Source organism: Cygnus olor, chromosome 20, assembly GCF_009769625.2.
Source record: "Cygnus olor isolate bCygOlo1 chromosome 20, bCygOlo1.pri.v2, whole genome shotgun sequence".
In the NCBI taxonomy this organism is placed as follows: Eukaryota; Metazoa; Chordata; class Aves; order Anseriformes; family Anatidae; genus Cygnus; species Cygnus olor.
Window position 1 is genome coordinate 2,780,495 of NC_049188.1, and position 22,838 is coordinate 2,803,332.

A 22,838-nucleotide genomic window follows, 5' to 3' on the forward strand; every position below is an offset into this window, starting at 1 on the left:
CAGCCTCGCTTTGAGCATCGCGTGTGGTTCTGGGCTCCCCGATATAAAAAGGTCCCTGAGGTGCTTGAGCACGTCTGGAGGAGGGCAGCAAAGCTGGTGAAGGGGCTGGAGGGCACATCCTGAGGACACCTGGGCTGCCCAGCCTGGAGGAGAGGAGGTCGAGGGGCGGCCATGCTGCTCCCTGCAGCTCCCTGGGGAGGGGAAGTGCAGAGGCAGGTGCCAGCCTCTGCTCCCCGGGGACCGAGGGCAGGAGGCGTGGGGACAGCACGGAGCTGCGCCAGGGGAGGGACGGCCTGGGCACGAGACAAAGTTCCTGTCCTGGGAGGGTGCCAAAGCTGGAACAGGCTTCCTAGGGAGGTGGCTGATGCCCCATTCCTGCTGGCATTCAAGAGACATTTGGGCAATGCCCTCGTTAACACACTTGGACTTTTGGTTAGCCCTGAGGTGGACAGGCCATTGGACTGCATGATCTTTGTAAATCCCTTCCAACTGAACTACTCTATTTTTTTTAAAACCCCAAAACAAATTAAGCAACTGTTTGCACCATCTCCACAGCTTACAGCCCACACAGCTGTCTCACTTTATTTGCAATCATATCACTCACTGCTCATTTCATTAGTAGGGTTTTGTTCTCTCTTCCTTTGCATTTAAGGCAGTGAGATTTGAGGTTTCCAGTCTTCTGTGGTGGAAATAACAAATAATAATCGCTAACAGCGTCTCCCGAGGGTAAATTTCAAATGTTGGCGTCCTACAGGCTGTGATTTTCTCACCTAGCCACAGTGGCTGCAGTGTGGGACCAGCATTTAGATCATTCTCACTGTGCTGCTGCAACAGCTGACTACTCTGTCTTCTTCAGCCTGCCTCGTCTAGAGGTGATAATAAGTTTTAAAGGTTTTCTGCTCGTCTTCTCCCTGCCACGAAGAAAATGTCTTGTCATGGCTTTTTGGTTTATCTACTATTTCCATGTGTAGTGGGTTATAACTTGTTTCCTCAACTCACAACTCCTGCTTGTGTTGCTGAATCAGCTGGTCTTTCATACTGCAAACGATACTCTTAAAATTAAAGCTCCTATAAAGTTATGAATTTTTTTCAGTGTTCTAATTGGTCTAGCTGGATTATGTTAATTATTTCTGATCAAAACTGCTTAATTAGCATGTCAGGTCAATTAGCAAGGGCCTTTGGGGTTTAAGAAAGTTATTTTGTTTTTACTTTTAGTTATAGTGTAGTCAATCCACTGTTACACATTTTATGTTTCTAGAAATATCCCTGAATTAATGAAAAGTTAACAGACTGGGATATAAGAAAAAGCTTCATAAGCATCCACCAATATCTTACACTGGGGATCACTGGAACCTAAAATGCTTCTTTAATGCTTCATCATTGAAATCAGTCTTGAAAGCAGAGTTCACGGCCTTGTAGCTGGCTCACGAGGGGAGAAGCACCAGGAGAGCTATGTACTACCCCAAGTCTGAGGGACGAGGACTAAAACAGAGAAAGCTGCAACCACAAGAGTTCTCCCTTCCTGTCCATAAAATGCAGGGATAACAATAATTTCCCATCTGTGAAATCCACTTCAGGAACTCCTTGTAAAATACTGAAAGGCTGCTAAACGTTATGTTTATTTCTTGCAGATAACTTCTTGTAATACTCATTCATAATCAGAGAAGCCTTTAGATTACATTGGCGTAGAGGCTGTCAAATAAAAACTGTCCACAGATTTAAGTCTTTTTTTTTTTTTAATAATATTCTAAATACTTGATTTATTTAAGTGAGTGTAGGGTTTCATCAAAACATCTTTCTCCTTAATTGAGCTAATAACTTTACTCCAGTCCTCGTCTTTGTTCAGTCTAGGAAGCAATTTCCCAGCGTCATCTCCCATCTCATATATCCACTTTTGATCTGATTATTAGCATTTAATCTTCTACAACATTCAGTTTACGATATTCAAACCCAGCCTTATTTAAGGAAGTAATATCTTTTGGTGTGCTAGACGTCACATGTTTTCCTTTGTAAGGTAACAATTTTATCTTATGTTCTTGAAAGTTATTTGCTCTCCATTTTCATTCCCTTCCCCCTCCCCCCTTTTTTTTTTTTAAACTCACTTATGACTTCTCATAAGAAGATATAAATGGAAATGCAAATGCAGAAGGAAAATTGAGGTAGGCATAGATTTACATATGAAAAATACCAAATGAGCAGGCACCGGGGATTTAACTCAGACGTATTCTATTTACCTACTTTCAAAGCAGCTTATACCTCTAGGTACCCAGTAGATCCTTCCAGAAGTGCTGGATCCCTACCCTTTCCTTACCCCATACACAATTCTCTGAGGCCAATTGTTCAAACTGAGATCTGGATGTGGGAACTGAGATCAGCTCAGGTCACCCTGTGCACCTAATCTTCTAATTAGAGACTGTGCAGGTGAGTTAGCTGCCTTGGTAAGCCCCAGGCCTGCACCTAAATCAGGGAGGTGTAGTTAAGCAGGCTCTGTGCTAATTGCTTTTAATTCTGTTCCATGGCTGGCCCTTCAGCTTAGCACATGCACAGCACGAGAGGCAAGCTGGGGAACAGCAGCTCTCTCAGAAGGGCCATCACAGACAAAACCTGTGGTGCATACATACATGTACATATCACTTCTTGCTCTGAAACTTAACTGGGAGTGCAGATAACTGAGACAGACTGTTCACAGTTTACAAACATTTAAATATGGGAAAAAAAAAAAAAAAAAAGAATATCAAAAAGCAGCATGTGGTCTGATTACAGAATCACAGAATCGTCTAGGTTGGAAGAGACCTCCAAGATCACCCAGTCCAACCTCTGCCCTAACACCAACAAGTCCTCCACTAAACCATATCACTAAGCTCAACATCTAAATGTCTCTTAAAGCCCTCCAGGGATGGCGACTCAACCACCTCCCTGGGCAGCCCATTCCAATGCCTAACAGCCCTTTCAGTAAAGAAGTTCTTCCTAATATCCAACCTAAACCTCCCCTGGCGCAACTTTAGCCCATTCCCCCTTGTCCTGTCACCAGGCACGTGGGAGAATAGACCAACCCCCACCTCGCTACAGCCTCCTTTAAGGTACCTGTAGAGAGTGATAAGGTCTCCCCTGAGCCTCCTCTTCTCCAGGCTGAACAATCCCAGCTCCCTCAGCCGCTCCTCGTAAGACTTGTTCTCCAGACCCCTCACCAGCCTCGTCGCCCTTCTCTGGACTCTCTCGAGCACCTCCACGTCCTTCTTGTAGCGAGGGGCCCAAAACTGAACACAGTACTCGAGGTGCGGCCTCACCAGAGCCAAGTACAGGGGGACAATCGCTTCCCTAGACCTGCTGGCCATGCTGCTTCTTATACAGGCCAGGATGCTGTTGGCCTTCTTGGCCACCCGAGCACACTGCTGGCTCATATTCAGCCGACTATCAACCAGTACTCCCAGGTCCTTCTCTGCCAGGCAGCTTTCCAACCACTCATCTCCCAGCCTGTAGCGCTGCTTGGGGTTGTTACGCCCCAGGTGCAAGACCCGGCACTTGGCCTTGTTGAACTTCATACAGTTGACCTCATAGTTGCCAAGTCTCAAATGGATGAGTGTAGTGCACAGACCTGTTAGCGGTGGGCTGGTTTTCCGAGAGGACCGATCAATCTGCATTACCATAGCACGTTCACCATGCTCACTGCTGCTCCTTGCTTGCTTATGCATGTCTTTCCTTCAGCTTTTTCCAGTTAAGCTCCTAGGGATCAGTTCTAAGCTTCTTCCCCAGAGCATTGGACTGGTTTGCAGCTATAAACAAACAGGAGAGGTGGTGATGAACAACAGGTGCCCAAGTCATATCACAATGGCTGCTGCACTGCTCACCCCTTCTCAGGTGGTGACCTTCCTGCTCTCACATTGCATGGTTGCAGCTATCAAAAAGATATCAAAGAACCTTTTAGCAAACCAAAAAAAAAAAAAAACCATTCAGCATGAGTGTAGCACAAAACCAGTTAAATAAAAGGCCTTCCTGCACCTCTAATTTAGTTGCCTTTCCATAGCAGTCACCTCTGTCTGCCTCCCAGCCCCCATCCCAGAAACATCCACTCCTCACTTCAGGAATCAAGGCACCAGATTATCAGAATCAACAACCATTTTTAACAGTTAACAGCCTAGAGTGAGTATTCCTCATTTGGATAAATCAAGGCTTAAAATTTGCTAGAAAACAATTAAAGATTTGTTGCTGCATCTTTCAGGTGCATGCTTATTTTGTCCTTATCTGTGACATCACTGAACATCCTTTCTGCTCGTTCCTAACTACAGTCCTATCCTGCATTAACACATGCTGTCTCAAGCACCAAATTATTATCATTACTCCTAGGTGCTTCATGTATGTAAAATAATGAATCTCTCAAATCAGTATGTAACAGGAACTGAAAAAAAAAAGACACATGACATTCTGAACTCAGTCATCTCTGAGTAGCATGGAAATGGGACGCAACTGAATTTCCTGTTTAGGTCTTCTTAGCTTAAACCTTTCCTGCAGTTACACTAAGAAAATATGCTTCATTAGGGTCTGATGTATGACAATATTTTAAATAGAAGATTTTTTTGTTCTATGCAAATATATTCAAGGGCTATCAACAATCAAACTCCAGTCCCTGAAGCACATAACAGTACTCTATTTTTCAAACAGTGTAACATGACTAGAAATTCAAATTATCTTTTTATGCAATAAGTTAAGAATATTTCCCTTATTTTCCTTTCATTCTTTAATTTCATTCATATTCCAGTGCTCTCGTGATGTCCAAATAGACTAAAAATTAAAATAAAATAGCTCACCAGCAATGATTTACACATCAGATGAACAGGTGACATTGTTTAGAAAATTTTAGCAACAAACACTGTCACTGTACTTACTGTATCCACACTGGATGAGTTGGAGTATGTTGTGGCTTCTTTTTGTTTGTTTTCTGGCAAATAGCTTTTATTTTAGTCCTACTTCTCTGCTGTGGGATGGGATGTTGGGGAGGGGTGTTAATTTCAGAACTGATTAGGATTGTAAATTGGTAATTTGGAGACTTGATTGGTAACAGCCGAGACATTATGGTGACATTCTGCACAGGAAGATTTGAAATGGCTGAGGGAGAACTGTTCCTAACGATTAATAACACCTTTGCTCTCCACTTCCTCCATGCAACATGCTCTGAAAATAGTGTAAATACGGTGCGGAAGGCTTTGGCTGTGCAGCCAGGCTCAACTGAAGACAAGATGTGTGGTCTTCAAGCACCTACAGAACAGGATAGAAAATCTCTGCCAAAGATGCAAACTTCCTTTCTAACCCTGAAGGCCTGCATCTGTGTGAGTGACCACTTTGTTCCAGGAGCTGGAACATGAGTGCTTCCACTCACACCATAAGCTCCTCCAGGCAGACCTTCCTGCTCCAGAAACAAGCAACTAACCCAATATGGCTGGGGATCTACTGCTCACATACCACTGGAGTGCTTATCCTTGTGCTAGCAAATTCCAGTCATTGACTTGTGTATTAGCTTTACTCAGCAAGGTTTTGGTGGTGGTGGGTGCTGCAGGGCTGGCATCTGGGAGCAGAGCCCAGCAGCTGCCCCTTGTCAGATCAGAGCCAGATCCAAAGGGACCTGCTGCTGGCCAGAGCCGAACCTGTAAGAGATGTTGGTTGTGCCTCTGGGAGAGCAAAACGGGAAAAAAAAACCTGCTGCATGACAGCAGCTGGAGAAAGGAGTGAGAACACGTAAAGAACCAGCCCTGCAGCCCCCGAGGTGAGTGCAGGAGGTGCTCCAGGCACACAGCAGCAGTTCCCCTGTGGCCTGTGCAGAGGTCCCTGGTGGAGCAGGCTGTCCCCCTGCAGCCCATGGGTCCCTTGCTGCAGATCTGACCCTGTCCTTACCTCAACCCCTGAGCCCTTTTTCATCTTATTTTCTCCCCTTTTTCCTCTGAAGAGGGGACTGAGAGGGCAGTTGTGGTGGTCTTCAGCTGCCCACTACGGTGGCACCACCACAACTTGCAAGTGGTCTCTCTGAGGTGGCCAGCCCCACTGCATAAACTGCTAATGACCAGGTATGTGAGTTTGTGGTTTTATTTTGTTAATGCAAGAAATTAAATTAAATTAAATTATTTTCAAATATGGCTAGAGGTTTTAGTCCTTCAGATATTCTGAAGGAAATGCAGGAGAACGCAATTAGAAAGCTGGATGCTCTGGGGGCAGCTCTTCTTATTCCTGTTAATTCAAGTGTGGTGGCTGGGCTTCTCCTTACCAAACGTGCTGACACATCACAGCGTTACAACATCTGTTTCAGTATGATTCCAGCACCCAGCCCATACTGATAAAACAAAGGTAAATCCCCTTAATCCTCTAGGGAATCCTGGGGCTATACTTCCCTGCCATGTATCAGCACAGCCCAGCTGGCTATTTAGCTTGTTAGAATCAGTCTACCTGCATGCATATGCATTAAAATGTTTTGAAAATGCTTTTAAAGTTTTTTGTTGTTGTTGTTTTTTCTAATGGTCCTTGCACTCTGGTTCCAATACAAGCAGTTATGTAAAAAATAGCTGACTTATTCCAGAAATAAGTGAATCTGTAACTGATAAGAAAACTGCCAGTATGATGAACTTACCATGGAAATATCTTGTTGCTGTGCCGGTCTCCTTGTGATCCCACGCTGCAGCTGTGCATGGGGAACAGTCTGTTCCATGTAGCAATGCACCTTCCAGCCACGGGGGAGGCCAAACCTGCTTGCGTGAGGGATGAAAGCACTTCAGTGCCTTTCACGTGTTTTTATTGGTCTGCGTTCATTACTCTTAATTAGCAACACATAAGGAAATCACGGAGTGATCTTGCAAAGCTTAGTTCTGTCCTCAGTTAAATCCATTCAGAGTAAAGCTAGCCCTTTCCAATAGCCAGGAAGAATTAATTTTATACATTTAGAAACTGAAATAGAAGCAGGACCAACCAGTACTGGAGGCAGAGCACCATGAACATCTAGGTGCTACATTAGGAAATGGAAGTCTTTCTAATGACAAACCTTGGTATAACCATCCACTCAATGCATCAGAGAAAGAACAGTTCAAAAGGGCAAAAGTACTAAGCTCCCAATATTTAAGGATCTGATAGGTGTTAGGTGGCTCACCACTTCTGGGTTCTTGCACACAAACAAAGCTCCATTCAGCTTTGAATGAAAATGCTTGTGTTTTTTTTTCCTTCTTGAGAAAACATAATGAGAACCCAGCGTTGTGGATTTTTGCTTGGGGTTTTGTTTTTTTGTTTTTCCTCTGTTTGTATAAAGTTTCAGGTGCAAATTCTGTAACTTTTTATTGAAAAATCTTCACAAGTACTCTCTCTTCAACAATGTATCTAAAGACATTTTGATGTGTAAAAGCTCATGAAGAGTGGTTAATGTGATAAAAGCAGAAGCTTGAAGCAATGACATCTAAAGAGAGTCTGTCTGAAGATCTCGAAATCGGATAGAATAAAGAGAAGGCTAAAATGACAAATATGTTTGATCTTATGTACTTAAACAGAAAACCATTTCTGAGTCCTGTCTTATCCTATAAAAGAGCTGATGAATGTCTTGGATTTAGATACATGTAGCTATATTTGCTACAGAGAAAATTACATACTTGCAATTGAACTAGCACTGTATTTTGGGAGTTTATTTATTTAAAAACCCAAATCATCCACTTCATTCCTTCTCCCGTCTTTGCCTACAAAAATATTCAAGTGGAAAACAGTACTCAGCCTCCTTGTACAATGAAGGAATTGATTTCCTTACGGAAAAGCAATGAAATACCTCCAAAAATGAAGTAGTGAGATGAGTTTGGGGTTAAGTAGGAAAGAGCAATGCACGTAGAAGTGGTAGCTGTTAAGTCAAGTGCAGTAACTGCAATGCAAGTACACCATTTTCAGGGAGAAGGGCAAGTAATTAAGGTGAGAGATGACAATTTCTATGGCATTAGACCTTATAAATGAAGGGAGGATATGGAGGGATAATATGGAGTGTGTCCTAAACCTGTCATTTCCGTATTCAATCTTGAGCTCACAGATCAAGAGAAGCGGAGGGCTTGGAAACAAGGAGGTAATGATGATGAACCTTAAATTTATCAATGGATTTGTATAGGCACAGACAAGCTTATGTGTGGAATCTTTCCTTTAAAAAAACACAGGCTCCATTCTTACAGAATTAAAGCAAATTTGCTTAGTATTTGTTCATGTTTTGAAATACTTCTTCCCCTGGACTATAAAACATGTAAAGCCTTTAAAAGAATTTTTATACAAGAAAAATAACTTTTATTGTCTGCATTCAGGAGGTGCCCAGTTCAACCCTTCCAACTACAGAAAGCTTTTGGTGTATCATAGCCCTGATTCATCAAAGTGTTTAAGTATTTGTTTAATTGCAACTGCAGCAGAGCCCCACTGATGCAACTGGAATTACAGATACTTAAAAACTCAAAGGACTCGAATCTCCAAGTTAGAGGGGAAGAGAGCTTTGAAACTAAAGAATGGTGCATTAAAAAATTTATCCCTACTAACTTCTGCCCCTGTTCCTTCATTTTTCAAAGAGGTGCTATGGGAAGCACAGAAGGCCGACACTTCAGTCTCTGGCTATTGATCCACCAAGCAACTAAGTTTGTGTTTACCAGCACATTGCCTTTCTCACAACTCTGCTTTTCTGTCCTCCACCCCCACCCCACTTCTGAAAGACCTGTAGGTCATCTCTGGTTAATTCCTGCTGGCTCTGTCCAAAGCCAAGACATGACAATCTCCACAGGTTCTTGTGAGCGACTCAGTGGTGGATCTCAGCTACTGAGCGCAGCTCTGCAGCCCATCACGAGACATCCAGACAGTGACCGAGGGAGCCTCCTGGCTCCATGTCCAAATGTGAAGCACCTGCATAAACAAAGACTACGAAGAAAGTGTCAGCACTAGATATACATCGGTGGGGCTGGGGCCACCTAGGCCACTGTGCATGGGCTCCAGTCAGCACAGAGAAGCAGTTTTAATATTACTTTAGAGTCTCTCCAATTCTTTATGGACCCCCATCTCTGGGATTATGCTGAAGTTGCACTTGAATGTACAATATTTGCATTCCACTTGCTAGTTCATGTTGTTTGTTCTCTCTAATCTCAACATCACAGCATGAATCCCTTTCATGCTCTATTTCCTGTGCAGTGCAGCCTCCTGGTTTTGTAGCCAACATGACTCTTTCCACTCAATGTAATTTCTGTAGTAGACTACAGATAGACTTTAACTTCCTCACCCAGCCTACACCTCAGGAGAAGCTGAGCAAACAAAAGGCAAAGGAAGTTTTTTATTACCTTTTTAATCACCTTACAGGCTACTGAACTTCTGTTCTTTCTCTCCTAAAGCCTGATTCAAAGCTGGCGGGAGCTGTTACATTCACAGCATTGTGGATGAAACTACTTATGACCAGCAGACAATCAACAGAGACACTGGGGAGCAGGAGAAAGGTCCATGAGGAAAGCAGAATGAGTCTGTGGAAAGTCATGAAGGAGGCAGGGACTCTGCATGGTGCTTGCAAACAAGATGGTGAAGGGTCTAGCATAGAGTGTATAAGGAGTGGCTGAGGTCCCTTGGTTTGTTCAGCCCAGAGCAGGCCGAGGTGAGGCCTCATGGCGGCCTGCAGCTCCCTCACGAGGGGAGCGGAGGGGCAGGCGCTGAGCACTGCTCTCTGGGGACAGCGACAGGACTCAAGGGAACGGCATGGAGCTGCAGGAGCACTGACCTGAAGTGGCAACTGGAGGAGCATCTACAACAACATTTGTGCAGCTAAGTCCCAGCCTTGCATCTTGGCCTTTTACTTTTCCCTCAACAGATGGAGAAACAGAGTTATTTTCAAAACTGAGTTCACGTGCTGACAAGTTACAGATACAATCTCTATTCCTGTAGGACTGACAGAATAGTCCTGCACCTTCAATGAATACAGCAAAAATCATCAGGAATTTAGACAAAAAACAGAGTAAAATCCTAGCAAGCCACACTTTGAGCCATTTCTGAACACACGGGAGGTACGACGGAAGAAATGAACAGCCATTTAAAGCACGTGCTGCTGTTAATGCTCACTATCTCTGCTTCAGCCATGTATCAGCCATTAAGCATATACTATAAAGCGCACTTGGACATCAACGAATATTTCCTTCCTGTCTCCACCCTGCAAAGAAGTTAATGAAGAGTTTTTTAAGTCAACCAAAAATGCAGTGCTGTGTCTCCTGACATACTTAGGAAGATACCTTTGTAAGAAAATGAAGGAGAACTAAAACATGTTGCCCCATGGCCAAAATGAAAAAATAAAATAAAATATGGTTTTCTGTATGAGCAGAAAGCAAATGCCAAGGGAGTAAAAGTGGATATATCGGAACTTTCACTGCATGTTGCCACACACTGGGATGGGACAAGGCATGATTTAAAGAATTACAGTGTTGCTGAAGCTGGGGACGCTTCTGTTGATGTCTGTTGAGAAGCAGTTATATAACTCATACCCCAGCACTGAGAAATGTCAGAGAGCTCCAGCAAAAATACAACTTGGAAAGATTTTTCATTACAGATGGTCCAAATTATACTGCACAACACAGCCTGTGTTCTCTCCTACAGCATTCTGCGGGTTGTGTATGTTAGAAATCCTATATTCCCTGCTATAGAACTAGGAAATGGATCCTGAAATTGTTTCTTAGTGTAAAGTCAGCAGATATAAAACTGATGAATGAGCCTTGACTCAACATGACTTTCTCTGGGTGCCAAACCAGACCTTAACCAGGACAGGCCAAGATCTAACAGTTCTGATGTGACATTACAGCTGCCACAGAAAACAAACAAAAACTAGCTGAGTAGATATTTTGGTCAGTGTGCAGCAGCTGACAACTTCTTACACAGACAGATGTGTTGGTTTAGGTTAGGTACTTTTAGCTGTGACATTGTTTTACTAAAAACAGGCCTGCATGGTTGCTGCAGAAAGAGTCAGCTGGTCAGCAGAGCCAAGGGAGTTAAAAGGCTTTTTCTGGGGACACCACACATACTGAAAAATCATAGAACCACAGAATATCCCAAGTTGGATGGGACCCACAAAGATCACCAAGTCCAACTGGCTCCACACAGGACCACCCCAAAATCAGACCATGTGTCTGAGAGCCTTGTCCAAACACTCCTTGAACTCTGTCAGGCTCAGGACCATCACCATGTCCCTGAGGAGCCTGTCCCAGTGCCCGACCACCTCTGGGTGCAGAACCTTTCCCTAACACCCACCCTGACCCTCCCCTGTACCAGCTCCATGTTGTTCCCTTGGGTTCTGTCGCTGTCCTCAGAGAGCAGAGCTCAGCACCTGCCCCTCCGCTCCCCTCGTGAGGGAGCTGCAGGCCGCCATGAGGCCTCCTCTCAGCCTGCTCTGCTCTGGGCTGAACAAGGGACCTCAGCCACTCCTCAGGTCTTCCCCTCTAGACCCTTCACCATCTTCAATGCCCTTTGTTGCCCCCTGTAGCTCTTTTGCAAGTCCTGTGCTACAACCACTGCCCTGTTCTGGATATTTCCAGTTTTTAAGCACTTGAAGTTCAATTTCCAGGCCTTCAAGTTTAGTTTCTGGCTCTGCAACAAGTTAATCTGAGACTTTTTAAAGCATATCTCTTGATTCCTCTGCAAGACACAGATAACAATCCTTTCTATTTAAACAGTGGGAGGCTTAAAGAAGAACAGCAGTTACTGTATGTAGGTATAGATCCTAGCACAGCGAGACCTCATGTTAGCTCATCCTCCTGCACTAGACCATTGATACGCATTTCATCCCTCTCTCTCCAACTTGTCAGCATTCTCTGGTCAAGAGAACAGTCTGGAGGCATTTCAGGGGTAGAATGTGGACATTTTAAAATGTTATTTGTGCTTTGTGCTAAGAAGCCTAACCATTCTGGGACAAATGAATTGATACTACTTGTCCCAAGATCACTGCCACTACATGGTAGGAAGACCATTCATAGCTTATGCAGACATTTATATGGAATTGCTGACCTTTCCACTTGTTCACCTCGTGTTCTCTGAAGTAACACCATCTGCATGCTAAACGGTATATGGGACACAGCCAATTTTTATTCTTTTCTAGAAAAAAAAAAAAAACTGTCTCCCTTAGACTAGAATACCTTATACATAATGGTAAGCCACATACTTTTTTACTTTATCTGTTTGTTATCTTATACTGGCTCATGGGAGAACATTAACAGAATACCTGTTTCTGCCTCTAATTTAAGGGCTAGGTTAAATCATATTAGTGCCCTTAAAAGATAACTGCACTGACTTTCCCTTTTTAAATTCTATCACTAATTCAGAACTATAAAATACATAATTATACTGCAGAGAGTTTCATTCTCTCTTGTACAGTACTTCAGGTGTTTTGTTCACTTAACAAATGTTTTGTTTCAATATTTGTGGTCTAGGGTCTTTTCATGGGTCTTGGAATATCACAAATTCTCCAAAAACTCCTTTCAAAAGGAGTTTCAGAAGTCTTTAGTTATGAAACCACTTTTTGTGGTTTTTCTTTTCATGCTGCTCTCCACAGTACATCTTCACAAAGTCACCTGCATTTTTTTAACCAACAGCGGTGCTTAGAGTTTAAAAATAATGGATTATATTTTATCTGGGAGCACAGCATTATTTCCTTCCTCCAGTGTTGCTTAATTCCTCACAGAAACTTTTCAAGAGGTGTTTTATTGTTGGTTTTGTTTTTTTTTTCCTACTTGAATAAAACATTTCTGTTGTCTTTCCTTTGTCATCTCTACTTATAGCTTTTGGTTAAGGCAGTAGCCCTTGACCTTCCTGCAATAAACGGTTATTATTTAACGTATGTTCTCCTCCTTTAAATGTGTTGCTACTTCTCATAGTCATAAAAAAATCAGAAACCACCCTCACAGGGCTTCAACCACACCACTGGAACCACTTGGACAAAATGCCTTTTCTCTGACAGATATTTTTCTCAACTTCTTGAGCAGGGGATGAGGGTGAGTACAACACGAGTATGCAGAGTTGGGGCGAGGAGGGCAGTTTGGGGACTGGAGCCTGCAGGACGTGGAATTTCGTGTTTTGCAAATCATTGAGCTGTAAACAATGCAAGACAGGAGATCTCTGCCACAGTCTGGTCTCTTGGGGAGCACTCTACTTAAAAAAAAATGAGCTGGAAAAGTACAGTCTAGTGCAAGGTTAAAGCGTAGCATTGAAAATGGTCAAACCCAAACTCACACTGAGCAATAAGCCATGGATTTGGATGCATTTTCTACATGCAAAAGACAGTTCAACGTACAGAGGCTTTCAGTGTTGTAACCGTTAAGCAGATAAAAATGGAGGGTTATTTTCTACTGCTCTCAAGAGCAAACCAAGGTTGGGAAATGAATCATCTCCTTCATCTCATTGCTGTTGGTCTCATTCCCAGCTCAGGAAACCAGTCTCTGCCCTTGGAGAGGACAGTGGTGATGTCTGTTCCTTCCAGCCTGGCTGCAAGCCGCAGCGCTCCCCTGGAGGATGAAGTGACTGACTGCTTTAGTGCTATACAAATGTGATTGCTTTGTTGATCATCAAGAATGATGACTTGCCATTCACAAGCAGCGTGATGGAAAAAAGAATTTTTCATGGGATCATTTCTAGTTTACAATTTAACACAAAACCTGTTAAAGCACAAGAGCAGTCTGTTATAGTATAGAAACACTGTGCACAGCAAATTTTGGTGTTTATTTATGAAAACAATATAGTGTGGTTCCAGTGGGAACTGATCAAGTTGCATACAAGATTTAAGAGTCCATTCTGTAGCTGTAATAATGCTTTTAGCACTTTCTCAGATCCTTCTCTATATTCCACCAGAGTGACTTGTGCTAGTTCATCTTTTGGACCATAAACCATTTTACGCCTTCAGTATTTTGGAAGTGGTATCACGATAAAACAGATTTAAGCCACAAAATAATACACACATTTTCTGTTTGGAAATGTGTTAAATCTGTTTTTGGGAAACTAACTGCATGTGAAACTATTAGCACAGTAGTGGTAATACCCTGGAATATCACTCTAAAAGTGATGGCAGTTTCTTGTTAGCCAGTAATCCTGTTTTAATACAACTCTATTGAGAAATTCATCATTGAAGAATTATGTTCAAGAAAAAATATGCTGAGTCCTCTCTTAAGACTTCAAGCAATGTATTTTTTTCTTTTAAATTTAATCTAAAGAGTTTTTGCAGCCTTTTATGAAATGAAAACTAGTGTTGTTCCCCCCCCACAAAGTTCTTTAAAAACAACATTTTTTGAGCAATACCCGGGGTTTTCTAAATATTCAGCAGGTAAATATGTTAAAATTAACAATAAAAAATCAGTATTTAAAATTATAATAATGCAGGTAGGGTTATCCTGTCCTTGGTTAACGTTTGCCGTGCATGTGTCATAAGGGAGTATGGCAGCAGACGGGGCAATTTCAATGTGAAATCGTTCCTGTGAAGACAATTCAGGTATCGTAGCTGGAGTGAAGCATTAACATCGATATCCATGCTTTAATAGGTACATGAGAAATAACTCCCTCTGCAGTGCTTAGAAGAAAGTAATTCCATTTAGGACTACATAAATTTTCAGTTTGTTAATTAGGTTAAGAGAAGAAAAATAACATTAGGAACTTCCACAAGAGCTCCTATTAACTTCAAAATTGTGAAGGAAATGAAAGTGATTTTGTTATAAAGCAGGTTTGGTAATCAGCTCCACTTCCAAATCAGAGCCCCAAAGTCTTCCCTTAGACTGATGATGCCATTTTGCTCCAGCAGCACTAACTACTTTCTATTTTCTCTTTTTTTTAATCATTTGTTTTTCATTGCCATTTCTTGAATACCATTTTTAAAACACTTCTCCCAATACATAACAGAATTATTCTCAAATCTGTAATTTTAGGAAGCATTAGCCAGAGTGGATATACTCAGCCCAGGCATGCAGGGTCATATGTAGCAACTACTGCAGAGAAATACCAAGTAGCTGGAGACATGTAAAATGTCAGGTCCCCCTTCAAAAATGGTTCAGCATACTGAGATCCCAACCTGTCATCACGTTGGCTTTGGCTGGGACCCCAGGCACTGCCGTTAGCAGGATCACTGATTGCTAACAAATGATGAGATCCAGTGAATCTCACTGGAAACTGAAAGTCTTCCGGAGCGTAGAAGAATGGCCAGGAATATTTTTGGTAATGCAGGTGGGAGATTTTCTAAATCTGAAATTAGCTTTCTATCAGGAAAGTTCTGTCAGGTTCAAGAGGGAGATTAATGCCCTCCAAAACCTCACAAACTGCTGCTTTAGGCACTCACACAGGAGAGAAAAGCCTTGAAAAGCAGCCTTTAGACTCCCAGCTGAGGATCCTGAGATAGATGGAGAGAGAACGAAGACCTCATCTTAGCCTTTAACCTTTCCCAGATAAAAACATTGTTGCTCATCTATTTCTATCTTGAATATGAAGGACTTGGATCACTTCTGAAAGCGGCCATGAATTTCTAGCTCAATACTCACATCAGGGAAAAAATAATCTGCCCTGTAACTCTAACCAACTGAAGCACCAAGTATCTCAGACCTATCCCTTATGAATAGTTATGCCTGCTCTTCAAAATGCTACTTTCAGACCTGGGTTAATGACCTTTGTCCACTGTCTTCACAACCTACCAGTTAAATAGAGATTTGGACAAGGCATCAATGGCCCCATGCAGGACTTGTGATCAGTCCTAGGGATAGTACCTAGATTTCACCTCTCAGCGTATTTCTGTAGGCGCTCACCCTCTTTCTGAGGTTTCTACTCCCAGAACCAAGGGGTTGTAGTGTTTGTAGCAGATAAAGCAATCGTTTATCTCGGGTGTGAATTGGCCTACAAGAACTAACATGGTGCTAACAAGAACTAACTTGGTGCAATCCCTGCCCACTCTGTGCTGGCAGTTGACAGCTGGCAGCTCTCACATTTGCTATGCAGCTAGTGGGCACAGGCAGTTCTCTGAGCTTTTGAACCCAGTCTAACATCTCAAACCAGAGCAGGTAGGATTTATTTAGGGGCAGGGATGAGAAGCAGTCCCCTTCAGAAGACTCTTATCAGGCTCTTTGTGGCCAAGAGTCTCTGTGGACTGGGCTTAATAATCCACAGGGACTGTGATGGGAGAAGTGGTCCTGGTGCAGTCATACTTGCCACCTTTATTAGGGGAGCAGAAAGCAGAAGAGGAGGAAATCTAGGGTGTGGATACAAGGAGAATGTTGAGAACTGCTGCTCCAACCTCAGAATACAACCTCCCTTTTCTGCAGCTTGTCTGAGCAGGTACTGAGCCACTCAGGGATGGGTGGGGGGAGCTGGCACAGAGTATCCTGGCATGAATAAACAGCATCGCTTACAAGACCAGGCAGCCACAATTGCAGGCTACACGACACAAGGTATAGACCTCGACACACTTCAGCAGTCAGCTCCGTGGTGGGCACAATAGCCTCCAGCTATACTTACAGCTTCCTTTTGGTGCTTGGTCCCTGCCCGTCATCTGCAGTACATACTGAAGGGAACAGCATGCACCTCATTATTTAGATTTACCGTTCAATTTGCAGCCTTTTAGAGCAACGCAAAAGGGTTTAATAACCCTCTCCCCACCAACTAAGGGCTGGGGAAATCGGTGGGAAACCAGGGCCCCACTGCATGCTTCCCCTGGCAGCAGAGGTTTGTTTTAGCTGCTGTCTGCCTGATACTGCTTTGTGTTCTGAGAGGCGTTCGCTGCAGTCACTTGATGATTTTGTGTGAAGAGCAGGCATCTGATCAGACTTTTAACCGGGGGGAGGGTAGCAAAGCAGAATTCTGGTGAGTTAAGTTACCTTCTGCTGCATACAATCATCCAGCATAACACAGCTCAGCAATAACATTCATGTTGCCATTAATAGAAAACACTTTGCATTGCACTCCAGAGATTTTTTTTCTTTTGGTATGGAAGCAATCCATTCAGATTGGAGCTGCCTGAACAAAGCCTAGGGGCTTAGACACCACCAGCAGCATCTCTCTAAATATCTCTGTCTTATCATGTCTTATCATCTCTACATTTACTTGAAGGAAATGTGCCAACTGCTGAAGCTATAGTGCTCTGTGTATATAAAACACACACTTAGCTGAGTGGCCCTGTGGGGTGACATGAGTTATTTGCTGATTTACTTCAAGTAAGTCATGATAATACTTCAAGAGAATTGTCTTGGCTTCAACAAAATGTGTCAAAGCATTTTTACACAGAACGCTTCATCTGTGCCACACTCTCTCCTAGTATAGAGCGAAGAAAAAATGTGACTATGCACTGTGCTGGTAAAAGGCTGTAAATTTTGATTAAACACTATTGGGCAGGGGTTCTACCATGCTTAAGGATAAGATATCTTAAGTTTTCTAAATATGAAAGCTCATCTTGGAAGCTTTTGGTCATCTTGAAAAATAAATGGAAATATAAATAATAATGATGATGTCAGAAGTCTAGAATCAACATTTCCCCATATATATACGCATAAACATATCCCCCAGTTTATATACATTAATTGCTTCCACCAAGGTGACAGGTGCCCGTAGACCTCAGAGATACAGACAGTAACATGCTGACAGCAGATGATACCTGACTGAAAGACAATCGAGTTCTCAGGCAGTCCGGGTCCAGCTGTAGGAGTGAGAGGGGCTTGCAGAGGCCGGAGACAGGTGGGTGCAGCATTAGTACCTCAGATGTTATGTTATTTTCCATCCTTTGTTCCTACAACATTCAAGGGACAGTTGGTTACCCTACCTGGCTAAAAGACAGCACCTCTTGAGTCATTTCATTAACATTTCTGTGTTGCTTAATGATGGTTGCATAGCCTAAGGCTGTCTACTCTGTTAAAATTAGCAACCATGCCTTGTGTTGGAAAAAGTCATCCTGTTTTCTCAACAGAGCTAAATCATTCAAAAACCAAGAAGGGATGCTGCAGCCAGCCCTTAATTGAATTTTGTGGCATTCTGAATGATAATGCATGAGTCTCCTCTCCAAATCAGGAATGAGGAATTATTACACAGAAGGATAAACAGGATAAAAATGAAAATTAATGCTCCTGGAAAACAAATCAAATATTTCTGCAAATCTGTTTACTGGCATTTCTGCTCATAGACTCATAAGTTAAAAGTCTCTGTTACTGAACCCAGAACAATCAAAGATGATTATCCCCTAATTCCTTGCCTTTTTACTCCTGGTAAAAGACCATGAAGTTACATAGAGCATTAAAAACATTACTCTAAGCAGTATTGTACATACACTGAGCTTATTAACCTTTGTATAAACAAGTAAGGTAGGAGTTGGATTATGGAGGATAAGGCTCATGTTTACACACATTTATCTTACGTAATTAGACATCAAGGAAGAGGGGTGTAAACCACAAGTACAGGAGAAGAAAAATGATTTATTCTCTGAAGTTGTCTGCCTTTTACAGTGAGATCTAGAAGTAGACACTATCAAGTAATAACTTGCTATGTCATTTACATTTAGGAATGAAAGTAGCAATTACCAGCCCTCTTTATAGGTCAAAGGTTACTAGACAAGGTTGGCTCAGGATTTTCACAACAAAATGCATTCAGAGGTTTCAAATTCAGATCTCTGTCTTAATTGGATATCAGAGAAGTCCATCATAAAACAAGCAGAAACAACAGAGGCAATCAAGTTTATGGACAGCATTGTAATAGAAGATTAACACTGGGAGACTCATTTCTCATTGCAGAAACTGAAGTTCTCCCTAAGTTGTTACCAATTTGGAAACTTTCCTTTTTTTTTTTTCTTCTTTTTTTTTTTTTAACTGGGAAAATAAATAAATAAAAATCTTTCAATTCAACAAGTTTTTCTGATGTACATCTACTCCACTACACATTTAACATTCTGTATGTTACAATGAGTTAATGTTAGCTCAGTAGCACTACTGATGAGATCCTGAGATACCACCAGCCAGGATTTATTCTGGTTACTTTAGTCTGTTTTCAGAATATCTTATTCCTAAAAATGGATCGTTGAGTAGTTGTCTTCTCTATCAAGAGCAGGAGTTTGTGCTATGGAAGGAGGAGGGAGAGGGGGTGCAGGAGCAGAGACTGCACTTTGGTCCAGCTGACCTAAGGAAGCATTTTCTTTTTGCTTGGTCTTTCTCTTGCCAAGCCAACTGTTTACTCTGAATTTGAGCTAACAAGGCAACATTTTGAATGCCGAAGCTTGTAGTTTCATGTAACAGTAAATTTACCTGGGTTTAGCAGACTTCCCAAGTGCCTTTTCTCTCGGCTGAAAACAAACACAAGCAAAACATCAGGAAACAAAGCTACAATTAACACTACAAGAACTACAATAAGAAAACACTTTAATCTCTGTTATTAAATTATAAAAAAAAAAAGTTTGAGGTCTACAAAATATATTACCAAATAGTTGAAGCATAGAGGGTCACCCCTACTAAGAGTTTAGGTATCTCTGTGAAACATACTGAAACAGTTCCTGAGGCTTTTTCTTTTTGCCTTTTTTTTTTTCCTTGTGCTTTTTCTGCTGAGGATATTTTTGCACAGATCTGATGCCTTGGGATTGTTTGTGGGAATGCAGGGACAGCTGCTTCCTTCCTGGATGCCAAAGATTTTTGTGGGGTGTTTTTTTTATCACTTCCTATCCTTCCAACATGTCTAGCATTATCATGCTTAAGACCACTTAAATGGAAAGTGCTGTTTACCACACTTCATAGTCTACTTTACGGGAGTGTTTGGCATGTTTGTATAAGAGAGGCTGATGTCCAAGTACGTGTTTCTCCTCTGTAGAGCTTGAAGCCAAGCGGTTAGGTAGATAGTAACTGACTAATACTGCTGCAATCTCATCTAATAGAAAACTTGTCCTGACCAGAGTTTAAGTTTCTCCTGGTGTTTGTGAACCATCTGTGCAGTTTTTCATTAGCAAAGCTCGCTACATTGACCGTTGCATTTTGTAAAGGTTTTCTGTTATTAGAAATTAATTGAAGGTAAGACAAGTAGCAAGTCTTAGCTCTTTCAGTTGCTGAGTAAACATGGAGATATGTTCCTGTACATCTCACTATTCATAGTGGCAAGCATTTTCTCAAATTAGTGTATCTGAAAAGCATTTTCTAATGTTTGTTCTGAAAAAAAATTTCTAAACTACAGGTAAAACAGAGTCAAACAGCATTTCTGAATGAAGACTTGAAGGAAATCCTTGTGTGGCGTTCCTGTTTGATGGAGATTTTGCTTTCCTTTATCTACATAGATTACTGCTGAATTTCAGCATTCCAAGATTAGCAAGCCAAGCTTTGTTCAGACTCTAAGCAAGGCTACTGCCTCTTACTACTTGCCATGTGTAAGTAACTACATTCTGTAGGATCGGTTATGACTGGGTAAAAGGCCTCTCCTTAGGTATGGTCCAATGCCCCAGTGATTTACTGCATCAGTACTTTTACTCGAGAGCTTTTAAAATTGAGACTTGAATCCAAAAATGAGGGGTAGAGCAAAGGGGTATTTTTCAGTATCCCTACTTCCAGCCTACACTAGCACATTTTACTACCAGGGCAACCGAGAATTCAATATTCCCAGTTTTGACATGCAATTACGTCACAGCATCTTCATTCTTCTCTACATGGTTTTATATATATATATAAGTATTAAGATGGACTCACCCTGTAAGGTTCTGCCTCACATGGCCCAGTGCAGACCAGCATTCAGAAGCACGAAAATATACTTCTTATACCAATTTTCTTAGGACTTTGGCTAATTTCTGGCCACAGTGGAAAGAGCAAGTCTACTAAACTGCCTTCTGCATGAAGGGAGCCATCTCACAAGCCTATGTGAGGACCAGGACAGCACTTCTTTAAATAGCACGTAAACATTTCCCAGGTTTATCACTAGCTTCTGGGTCTGAAGGCTCCATAAACCAGTCAGGAATGGTTTGTAACAGTGTTCCCACTGTGTGAGCATGCACAGGAGCTTTCTGATTCAGGACATGTTTGTCTCTCTTCGGTATATTTTCTTCTCCCTCCATCATCAGCTGATTCTTAAGCACGATAAAATTTGGCACAGACACTTCAGGATGAGAATGGTTGTGTGTTTCATTTGATGACAGAGTCATTTGAGAGTTCGCTGCTGAGTTTGTTTAGATTTTTTCTTCCCTTAAAAAGAAACAACACAGGACAACTGCTTAAAGACACTGGATTCTCTTCAGGGAAAAATCATTTCTGCCAATCAGCAGAATATCAGCTCTGTGTTAGCAAGCTGGCTTGAGCACAAAATGACCTTTTTAAATTCATGTGTATCCACCTCTCTAGAATTAATCATCCATTCAGCTGGTAGTTTATTTAAACACAAATACCAAAAAAAGGTGCAGTAAGAGTACTCTCAGAATCCAAATATTTGCTTTCTACTTCTTTAACCACCTACCCACCACAAGAGTGAAAGCTGCCAACTGGCAGCTGAAAGCAACATTTTGTCTTTGATTAGTCATATTTGAATTTTTTTTTCCTGTGAAATAGTGCCACGGGGACAAATGTGTAACAACAGAGGGCAAACGAGGTCACTTGAAAACCAACTCCTGGGGCATGTCTGGATTGTGAATGAGTTCATGACTTTTGTTCGGAGCTCCCATTCTCCCATTGAGATTGTATTTCCTGCCTTAGACAGATCTTTTCACGGAGCCAACAACTGCCTCCAGGCAAGCAGGATATAACACTGTGCCCTGAGCAGCACAACACTTAACCTTGTGGGATATTGCACATGGGGTTTGTGTGTGCATGCATGGGGAGGAGGGGGAGGCCGGTTAATGTTACTTACTGACAATGACACCCCTGAGCGCTTCTGCAGTAGCATGTTCTCTCAGCTGTCTGCTCCAAAGGAAAGGACTGTGTGACATGCTTCATCTCCCTCATGGCATGAGAAATGTATTTTGCAGCTATTGATGTTAATCACTTGTGTTGGGGCTCTTCCAAGGACGCCCAGAGATAGACCAGGATCACAGTAGGTGGTTTATGGACACCAAAGAAAAAGGTGTCTATTGAGATAGAGGCCAATTTATTTGCTAATATTTATGTTCCAGCTCTCTGTGAGCTCCAGTAAGAGTGAGGAACTGTCCAATATGAGATCACTGAGTTAATATGCTGACACGTGCTAATCATGTTTTGGGGTTTGATGGCTTGGAATGTGGTTGAGCACAAGGGTCACTCTGAACTGGGCCTGCTGAGCCTTCACTTCACACGTGACTTTATGAAGGCTGGAAAGCTTACATGGAAGGATTCCCAGCGAAAGGAACTGGAGGTGACTGAGTTCCCCAGCTTATTTTTCAAAGTGGCAAATTCCCATGGGGCTATGTTATAAAAATGACATGGGTAAGAGAGAGTACGTCCTCCAAAGACATCCTCAAAACTAACAAGAACTCTAAGCACTGGCATTGTGATTGATTCCCCCAGCACTCAGAACTTCTGTGACTAAAAAAAGCACATCTAAAAGTAGGGGCTTTTTCTGAAAGGAGGAAAACAAAGTAAAGCATCCTCACATGCCTACTTTAGGTCTGCTTTCTGTGTTACAGTAGTGGTTAAGAGATCTGTTCAGACAGGACTGGCCACAGGCTGATAAGACATGGACACATGAAAGCTGTAGCTTACACACCACAACTTCATCTCATTAGCACAACAAGAAAGCATTATCATAGAAATAAGCATTTATCTCCAGGCCCAAATCTTCCCAGTATCTCAACAGTTTTCCTTATACATCATGTTTCTAAAAAAAAAAAAAAAACAAAAAAAAAACTGTTCTTGCAGCACCTGCACACCTGCTCCCATTACCTGTAACACCAGGGATGGTCC

The 22,838-nt window shown here is 42.2% G+C and overlaps 2 long non-coding RNA genes across 3 annotated transcripts; both read right to left on the minus strand.

The window, feature by feature from the left end:
• Window positions 1-224: 224 nt before the first annotated feature.
• On the minus strand, window positions 225-10,441 carry LOC121057986. Of its 2 annotated transcripts, none has more exons than XR_005814047.1 (4): window positions 9,740-10,441; window positions 6,614-6,728; window positions 3,596-3,773; window positions 225-911 (listed from the first exon to the last, which is right to left on the minus strand). It is a non-coding gene; the product is annotated as an uncharacterized LOC121057986 (long non-coding RNA). The 2 variants fall into 2 exon arrangements; XR_005814048.1 differs by having other exon boundaries at window positions 3,596-3,895.
• Window positions 10,442-17,531: 7,090 nt separating this feature from the next.
• LOC121057886 lies at window positions 17,532-22,838 on the minus strand. Its single transcript, XR_005814004.1, has 3 exons — window positions 22,818-22,838; window positions 19,245-19,282; window positions 17,532-17,743 (listed from the first exon to the last, which is right to left on the minus strand). It is a non-coding gene; the product is annotated as an uncharacterized LOC121057886 (long non-coding RNA).